This window comes from Mytilus galloprovincialis, chromosome 5 (genome assembly GCF_965363235.1).
Source record: "Mytilus galloprovincialis chromosome 5, xbMytGall1.hap1.1, whole genome shotgun sequence".
Taxonomy (NCBI): Eukaryota; Metazoa; Mollusca; class Bivalvia; order Mytilida; family Mytilidae; genus Mytilus; species Mytilus galloprovincialis.
The window spans coordinates 53,329,170-53,339,071 of record NC_134842.1 but is presented as its reverse complement, the minus strand read 5'-3'; the positions used below and the strand labels follow the sequence as shown (position 1 = coordinate 53,339,071).

The window sequence follows — 9,902 nt, the reverse complement described above, 5'->3', positions numbered from 1 at the left end:
ACAAAGCTTACGGATTTATATATGAATAGTTACGTCTGTCTATCTATCAGTTTTGAGTTTAAGTGAATTAAAACGTTGGCCTTGGATGACTTAGCTATGTTTTAGGTATTTTGTTAATCAAAAAGATATTGAACTGTTTCGGTTCTTATACTATACACTATATATCGGCTTTCAACAAAACAACAGCTTGTATTCATCACTTCGTAAATATTACGGACGCCATCACGAGTTGGTTGAACGTTATGGAATATTCGTTATACAGATGATATGGGATATGTTCCTTATGTCGTACCTACAATCCCCTTCCCTTTTCATGAATGTGACCTATCTGTGCCCCATGTGTTGAGCAATATCTGCTTCCCCTTCCGTAGCACCTGAAATCATCCCTAGTCTTTGGGATGGTCCGTGCTGTTTTTGTACCCCTATTTGTGATATTTTGTTCATGCATAATTCTGAATATCACGAAAATTGATGCGACTGTGGTACAAGTGAGAGGTTTAGTGCTATAAAACCAGGTTCAATTCACCATTTTCTACATTTGAAAATGCCTTTACCATATCAGGAATATGACAGTTGTTGTCCATTCGTTTGATGTGTTTTGTCATTTGCTTTTGCCATTTGATAAGGGACTTTACGATTGATTTTTCCTTGGAGTTCAGTATTTTTGTGATTTTACTTTTTGCAATCCTATGATGAAGATTTGTCTATGTCTATTTGATGTCAAACAAATTTGTAATTTATCGTTGTATCAGTTATAGAGTTATTTTTTTGTGCTAAATCAGTCAACGAAATTGACTAGGATTTGTTCCATCCGGTGGCTCCATGTTTTGACATTCTTGTGGTTTAAGAAATAGAACATGTAAAAACGAGCGTAACCAACCTCATTATAAGGGTCACATTACGGGTCGCATTTAAAAGGATTCCAATTTGATTGAATAATTGATTTGTCATAAACATATATATCTTTGTTGTTTGAAAGCTCCATTATTTTTTTAGTTGATGTGTCTGTAAAATATTTTGGAAACTTGAAGTTACATGGTTACTAAAGCTTGTACAGGTTGCATTTTTGAAAATATCTACAATGCAACTTCCCATAGGAACTCCTTTTACGGCTAAAATTGTACTACTTTTACCATGAAGGCTTGAACAATTTTAATCCTAGAATAGAAAGTTCATATACGCCACAATTTTTTCAAAGTTCAAAATATAGGCAAATTTTCAACGTTTATATGCTCCGAACTTCAAAGGGTTTAAATTACACTAAAATCTTTACCACCCCAAACCTTGACTTCGTGGTTCCCAAAGATTTCAATTTGACCAAAATGCTTATGCATATTTACTGGTAACATTTCCAAGGTATGTCTCTACGAGATGAAACATAGAGATCATATCCGGGAGCCAGTACGTAAACAGAATTAATTATCTATGAATAATATTTATCTTTACAAAAGAGGCGTGGTTTCAGAAACAGCTGTATTTTCAAAATGCAACCTACACAGGGAAAAAGGGGTAACAATTGATTGGTTAACATAGTGATGGTTATTTTCCTATATACAATGAAATGCTATATGAAATTTTGTCAATATTACAGGACAGGATAAAAATCTGCTCATGCTACCTATTTCGTTACTTGAAACAAAGATAAATTCTGCACAATGTTTTGAAAAATACATATTTAACAAAGACTAACAGTAGTGGTGTTACATCTATTAATACAAAACATGGGCGATAGTCAAGAATCGAAATAATAAACAAATCGAAGCAAATACAGTTATACACACAATACTAAGTTATAAAAGTGACAATTCTAATTTACCTAGTTAAAATTTTGTTGTTCCCTGATAAAAATATATATGTACAAATAAGTTAAGTATACATCAATGCATTTAAGATTGTGACTTGAACCGTATAAGACTCTTAAGTAAAACATATATCGTTGTCTAAATAAACTCATCATAGATACCAGGACTAAATTTAGTAAATACGCCATACGCGCGTTTCGTCTACAAAAGACTCATCAGTGACGCTCGAATCCAAAAAAGTTAAAACGGCCAAATAAAGTACGAAGTTTAAGAGCATTGAGGACCAAAATTCTTAAAAGTTTTGCCAAATACAGCTAAGGTAATCTATGCCTGAGGTAGAAAATCCTTAGTATTTCAAAAAATTCTAAAATTTGTAAACAGTAAATTTATAAATATAACCATATCAATGACAATTCATGTCAGCACAAAAAGTGCTGACTACTGGGCTCGTGATACCCTCGGGGAAATAAATCTCCACCAGCAGTGGCATCGACCCAGTGGTTGTAAATAAACTCATCATAGATACCAGGACTAAATTTAGTATATACGCCAAACGCAGTTTATGAAATTCATTTCGAATATTTTAATATTTCCTCAATAAATAATTTTATATTAGCCCATATGTCTGTCTCCCAATTGTACATGAAGTGAAATAGGAAGTACGATAAGGGGTTATGGTGACATATCAATATAATCCTATTTAATTATTGCTATTTTTATCATTAGAAAATATACACTTCAGGTTTACATATTCACATCCAGAGTTTGTATAACCTTTTCGCTAGAAGAGGAAGAGTTTGTAAGTATGAAATACTTTCTTGCGCTATTTATTTTGGTGAAATATATGTTTACCTATTTAACATGTTTCTGTTATAAATTTTACAATAATTTGTTCCTATTCTCAGTTAAAAGTCGGTAAGATTAATTCGTTTGCGCTCTTAGACATAGAATTTACAGACCTACTATATATTGTGTTAGGTCACTAGCACAATGTTTATTAAAAAATATATGTCGCAGTGACTTTTACAGCCATCTTTTAAATTATTCATGTTTATGTCAGTTATTCATCATTAACTAAGCGAAAATTTGAGTTGTCAAAAATTATATTTCCATTTGTTAACTCGAGTTTAAACCGTAAAACAATTTATGAAAAATGAAGTAAAACCACCGTATACATTCTATATATTGCATATAAGGCTTTCTGCATGTTTAATACTATCATGGTATTTTACCAATAGAGGGCTGAGTTCTCACTTGTGTACAGTTTTGACTGGCTGAGATGAACCTTTGACTGAAAATACTAAACCTTGACATGCAACACTTTTAAACACCAAATTCATCTAAATAAGTTTTTTTTTTTCAAACAATGCGCTTTGCAATTTAAAGGCGTCTATATTATTTGTATTTTGATAATTTACGCGCTTGATTACCTATTGTTTTGATTTGAAGTTACTTTTAATAATCCATTTGTAGTCTGATTGTTATGAATTGTCTCCGTTAGCACATAACTAGTATCTAGGGTTGAAGTCTATAACAATATTCACCAACATAATTTCCTAGACCAGCACTTCTTATGAATAAGTACAAACGAACATAACTATGACCACTTACATTTTATCACTCCTATCTTTTTTAGTGACAAAAGAATATTTTTAAACGGCTTTATTAGAGTATATGCAAATAAATGGTACTTTTAAAAAGTACAAACCTGATTGCCAACATTGCTGTAAATGTAAAATTGAAATAAATCTATAAGATAAAACATGAGTAGAAATCGTTACCACAATATACTTTTCATGTTAAGGCTCTAGGCACAACGTGCACCATTCAAAATCACTCATTTATGATCTAAACACAATATGCATAACACGTTTAGAATTTGAACATATTTACGAGTCTTTCAATTTAGAATTTAAACTCAAACTTAAACAAGTTTAGACATAAACATCTAACACTAACGTTGCATTTCTAAGCGTCATTGTTAATGTGACAGTTACAACGCCCCTTTAACCTTTGGATTGGAAAAAGTAAACTGTTGTCCTTTTATTAACCTTTAAATTCTTGTTTTCCAGCGGATATAAAGCTATCATAAATTTGTTCTCTTGTGTCACTTACAGAGACTTTCAAAATTACTCTTGTTTTAAAAAATAAACGATATGCAAAGATTTCAATTGGTGATTTACTTTTGTTTAATTACAGGAAAATGCTACACAGTTATTTTTTATTTATTGTACTTCTTGCGCTGCCAGTCTATATTCTTGTTGCAAGAACATATAGTTGTCCTAAGCCATGTATATGCCGGAAGAAAGATGGAACTGCGTCATGTCGGGGTGCCTTGTTGCGGTTCGTTCCTGTGTTTCCGACTTACGTTACGCAACTTTACTTTTCTGGCAATTTATTGGAAACAATAAACGCTTCAACGTTTCGAAATTTGGAAGAATTGAAGCTTGAGTTTATATCACTGGGACAGAACGGCATAACACATATCACAGCTGATGCCTTCATTGGTTTTCGTTTCCTTCTTGAATTAGACCTCAGTATGAATCCTAAATTAACTCCGTCGATGGTAGCAGATGCAGTAGCACATATTAATTGTATTAATTTTAAACATATAATACTTAATAGGATGATATGGAGAAACGAACCGACTGAATTATACATTTCTTTATCACATTTTAACATTCAAAAGCTTAAAATGCTTGAGAACAATTTTGAAAATTTAAATATGACACTTCTAAGTGAAAATTTGGTGCAACTGAAAGAGTTGCATATAGGATATGGCATAATCTCTATTATCCAACCAGGATATTTTCAAAAATTAGTAATACTAGATCTCCATTTTAATCGAATACGGTTCACAAAAGACTTTTTTGGAAATGAAACAACCTGTTATTTGCCGCAACTTGTTAAGCTTAATTTAGCGGCTAATTCCATTGCTAGTATAGATAAACTGTTTTGGTGTTTAGATAATCTGAACGTTTTACGTCTTGATGGGAATCCAATTTTAGATGTTTTAAATAACACCTTTTTCTATCTTCCGTCACTTGAAATTCTATACATGGGTAAACTAGGATTCCGATTTAACAGAATAGATGATAGAGCATTTCAAAGTAGTACTTTGAAACAGCTATGGTTTTTTAACAATCATTTTGTTTTCATAAAAGACGTAATGCACCATTTTAATGAGACTGAAATTTTCAGACACAGTCCTAAATTAGAATATCTTGATTTACGTGGCAATGAATTTCCCTCTATACATGTTTTAGAAAAAATGTTATCACCAGTAAAATCTCTAAGACAACTTATTATTGACAACTGTCAACTGATTACACTACCCGAAAATTTGTTTTCTAAATTGCCCAACTTATTTTATGTTTCTTTAAGAAACAATAAAATCTCATCGTGGAATGGACAAAGAGTATTCGGAAACCAATCATCTCTCCGAACAATGAGACTAACCGGAAATTCTTTATCAACTATAAACGAAACAATGTTTCCTCGAAAGGCATTAACATATTTATCAATGTTGTTTTTAGGAAACAACCCATTTGCATGCACATGCTCTAACGTATGGTTTAAGAACTGGATAGAAACGGAACAAAGCATTTTCGAAAATTACCCAGAATTGTACCATTGTAAAACGCCTCCTGAAAAAGACGGTGAATTGCTTAAAGATGGCATACCAACACAGTTCGAATGTTCCAGTACAGATAATGAATTATTCACTGCCATTGTCACATCACTATCATTATCAGGTATTGTGTTCGTTATCATCTTCAGTTTAGTATTCAGATTACGATGGCATATAAGATATTGGTTATATCTCTACCGAGTGAAAAAGAAAGGATTTTCTCTTATAACAAATGAGGAAACAGATTACACATTTGAAGCATATGTCATTTACTGTGACAACGATCTAAAATGGATTCAAAGAAAGCTTTTAGGCAAAATAGAAAATGAGTCGGGAATTTCTCTATGTATAAGAGATCGAGATTTTGAAGTTGGTAAAGTGTATGTCGAGAATATAATTGAAAAAATGAACTCAAGCAGAAGAATTATTCTCGTTATATCTCACGATATGGTAAAAAGCAACTGGTGTCTGTTTGAATCAAGAATAGCGCAGGAAAAATGCCTTAACAAGGAATCTGATGCGTTAATATCTCTTATGGTAGAGGATGTTTCTGAAGAAAATATGTCTTCAAGTTTACGTGCTTTTGTTAATTCTGCATCATTAAGTAAATTTCCAGCAAAAGAATATGATGAGGAACAATTCTGGTTGAAATTAACAAAATTGCTTCGAAACCAAAGATAGAATTATCAATATAAACTCCTAAATAAACCCGATTTGAAATTAATTTGTGGCAGTACGCTTTCTAGCATTTGCGAATGATTCCACAAGGACGTTCTTTTATTTCATTCACAAAATGAAAGTGCTGTTTCCTGCCAGAACACACACAGATTTATAAGGGAACTTTTTGTATATACAACTTCATAGTAGCCTTTTTTCCGATCAGTGATATTTTTTTTAATTTTGCAAAAGTATGTCAAATCAGTAGATCAGTTGGTCAGTTTTAAAAAGGTCTTGTATTCGTAGTATTGGTGATAGTCTGATATATAATTTCAAATGCCACACGTTAATAGAAAAAAATTAATCGATTAATTCATTTCTTTATATTTATTCATGTGACACCATTTTTTTTATATTTATAAATACATCTTATGTTCAGCTGTTTATATTATGTTTTTTATTATTAAATTAGTGATTATGCATTAGTTAGAGCATAGCCATAATGGATCAGCTAATAAAATTATCAGTTAAATATTATAACTGTTAATTTGTTAATAAGAAGATCTGGTAAGCGCGCCAGTGAGACAACTCTCCATCCCAGTCACAATGTAGAAAAAGTTAACAAGTCATAGATCAAAGTACGGCCTTCAACATAGAGTTTTGTTATCATTTTTATTGTTGATCAATTGCCCTTCCAATTGTCTTAGAATCAAATACCAGCCATACAGAGTGGGTATTATGTTATTAGTAGTTGCTATGAATATTCAATGAATATATGTTATAACAGTATGAACATTGTCTAACGAACTTCTGCGCCTAACTATCGAGTTCATATACCAAAGCAACAATTTTGTTTAAACATATTTTATTTGCAAAAGTAGCGAAAGGGATTGGACACAAGTTATAACAACATTAGTGACGTCCTCTCCACATATAAATATAAACACAAAGTACATTAGATAATGACGAAAAAAAAAACATAGTAGGAATGCATGTAATACATACTACAAACGAATTTAATAATAAAAAAATACAATATAATAAGGAATAATACTGAAAAAAAAACTGGACTGGAGTGAAGAGCTGGAAAGTAGAAATTTAGAATGTTAAATGATTGTTTTAAATCTTTGTGTTATTCTGATATAAGATTGTACAGACTCAAATATTTCTTAGTTTTGCTGAAAAGAAAGGTCACCGTCACAAGCCAATAAAAGCTCAATGAATATAGCATATCTTTCTAATTTTGAAAACAGTATTTCTCTTGTTTCGTTGAGAAAAGCGCACTCTTAAAAATAGAGTATACTATCCTCAACAGGGTGGCCACAACTGCATGCGGGACAGGGTTTAACATTAACACGATGTAAACCTGGAATAAAACCTGATTGAAATTAGTATAATAACTTGTTTGCTTTCAAGTGATTAAATACATTTTAAACACAATTCTTTCAAATACTTTGCCCACTGCTGATAATAATAGAGATTGGTCTATAATTGGATATCAGTAAATTGTCTCCAGTTTTGAATAACGGCATGATAATAGCTGTTTTCCATTGACTACGAAACTTTGCTTTGTCAAATGACGAATTAAATAACAATGATAAAGGTACACTGCCAGTATAACTTGTCTTTTTTAACATTTGGTGACTAATTGAGTCATTACCTGATGCTTTTCCCAATTTTAAAGTCTGCAAAATATCAAGAACTTGATTTGAGTTTATATAAAAAATATCAATTTTTAAATTTGACCTAGTCAGAAATTCTGGAGATCTATTATTATTTTCATTTTTAGTAGATATGGAATAAAAAAACACTTATTCAAAAGACATGCATTATCGTAATTTTAGTGACTAACTCTTTATTTTCATTTTTAAGTTGAGTTATATGAATAGTATTACCCGATGTCTTTACCAATTTTTTCATTAATGACCAATACGTACGATATAGAATTTCCACATGCGAACTCGTCCAACAAACTATTCGCGTTTAAGTAAATTGATCTTTTTGCATATCTTTTCAATTATTCACAAGATTTCATTGCTTTTTTTATACTTATTCAGATCTGGAATACTATTGGACTTACGAGCTTGTTTGTGTAGTCTATCACGTTTACGCATTAATCTACGTAGGTCAGAATATTTTATCATTTGGTCGTATAGTTACTTCTTTTTGTGGAATACAGTTTTTAACACAATCAAGAAATTTATTGGTAAAATTTTTACAATTTTGATCAATACTGTTTTCAGCATTATTTATTAATTCACAACCAAGATTAGCATTGAGCTCGTTACATTGGTCAAAATCGGCATTTCGATAGTCCCATATCATTCTTTTATAAGTAGTTTTATTTAGTGACCAAGTGAGATTATTCAAGAATATAATAGTTCTATCATGGTCACTATACGTACGATCTATTTGTATTACATGGGAATCGTAGACATCACATGAATCTGATACTAAAATAGGATCTAAAAGGACTGGCGTGTTGCACAAAATCTGGTTGGTTCGTTTATAAAATTTTTAAGGCCATTTATTCTCACAATGTCAAATATTTTATGTGAATGATCAGTAAGAAGATCTACATTTACATCACCCGTTATTACAACATTTGGAGTATTGCTCATTGCATTTTCTATTGATTCATGAAATTTATCCCAAAAAGTATTCTTGTTAGAAGGTTGTCAAAATACAACACAAAGGAGTAATTTGTGTGAAGGGAAGGTGATTTCAAGCCATAACGCTTTATTATCAAAATCCAAATCAGGTCTTGGTTTGGCTTGAATAAATTTACAAATATAAATTATAATTCCTCCTACTGAGCTATTGCGATCTTTTCTATAAGGATCTCTATTATTAACTGTTTACAATAATTTTGAATTTTTTGAAATACTAAGGCTTTTCTACCTCAAGCATAGATTACCTTAGCTGTATTTGGCAACACTTTTAGGAATTTTGGATCTCAATGCTCTTCAACTTCGTACTTTAATTGGCATTTTTAACTTTTTTGGATTCGAGCGTCACTGATGAGTCTTTTGTAGACGAAACACGCGTCTGGTGTATATATAAAATTTAGTCCTGGTATCTTTGATGAGTTTATTTATAATCCTCAATAATAATATCTTTATTTTTTATATTTTCGTCAGGATGCGTTTTGGTTTAACAAATCACATCAGCTTCATTACTAATTCTTTCAACATAGTCTACTTTATTATGCATACTTCTAATGTTAAGGTTAAAAAATTGCGAAAAAAACACATAAAGGACCAGGATTAACTTCTACATCATTACCAACAATTATCAATAATAATATCTCAAATGTTTACACTAGTTTCAATAAAAACAAATAAAGATATATAGAAAAGCATACCGACGGCAAATATTTGCATTTCATAATAAGCAAGATCAGTTCAAATAAACAAGTGTGTCTTTTTCTTAAATACATACTTTTTTCTACAGAATACTGAATTAAGTTTACAGTAGAATTGACCCATCGACGAGCGATAAGCTTGAATATCATAACCCATTGTAAAATACAAACATAGTTAAACAAGACATAAATACTACATGGAATTTCAAAAGAATGGAATCATGTGAACTTCTACCTAACTATTACATTATTACTACATCTTAGTTTAAGGTGTATTTATAACATTTGAAGGGTCGTACTATACATTGACAACCTAAACTAAAGATCAAAGACAAAACGTAAACTATCGATTGTATCATCCCGGCTTCTATTAAGTGTTCTACAACTAGTCTTTCTGTGTAGTATATTGACTGCAACTAAACAATGTCCCATTTGTTAATAGATTGTT

The 9,902-nt window shown here is 31.2% G+C and overlaps 1 long non-coding RNA gene across 1 annotated transcript; it reads left to right on the top strand.

Annotated features, from left to right (window-relative positions):
- Window positions 1-2,544: 2,544 nt before the first annotated feature.
- LOC143076028 (uncharacterized) lies at window positions 2,545-6,531 on the top strand. The gene is made up of 2 exons (XR_012978514.1): window positions 2,545-2,601; window positions 4,002-6,531. It is a non-coding gene; the product is annotated as an uncharacterized LOC143076028 (long non-coding RNA).
- The last annotated feature ends 3,371 nt before the right edge of the window (window positions 6,532-9,902 follow it).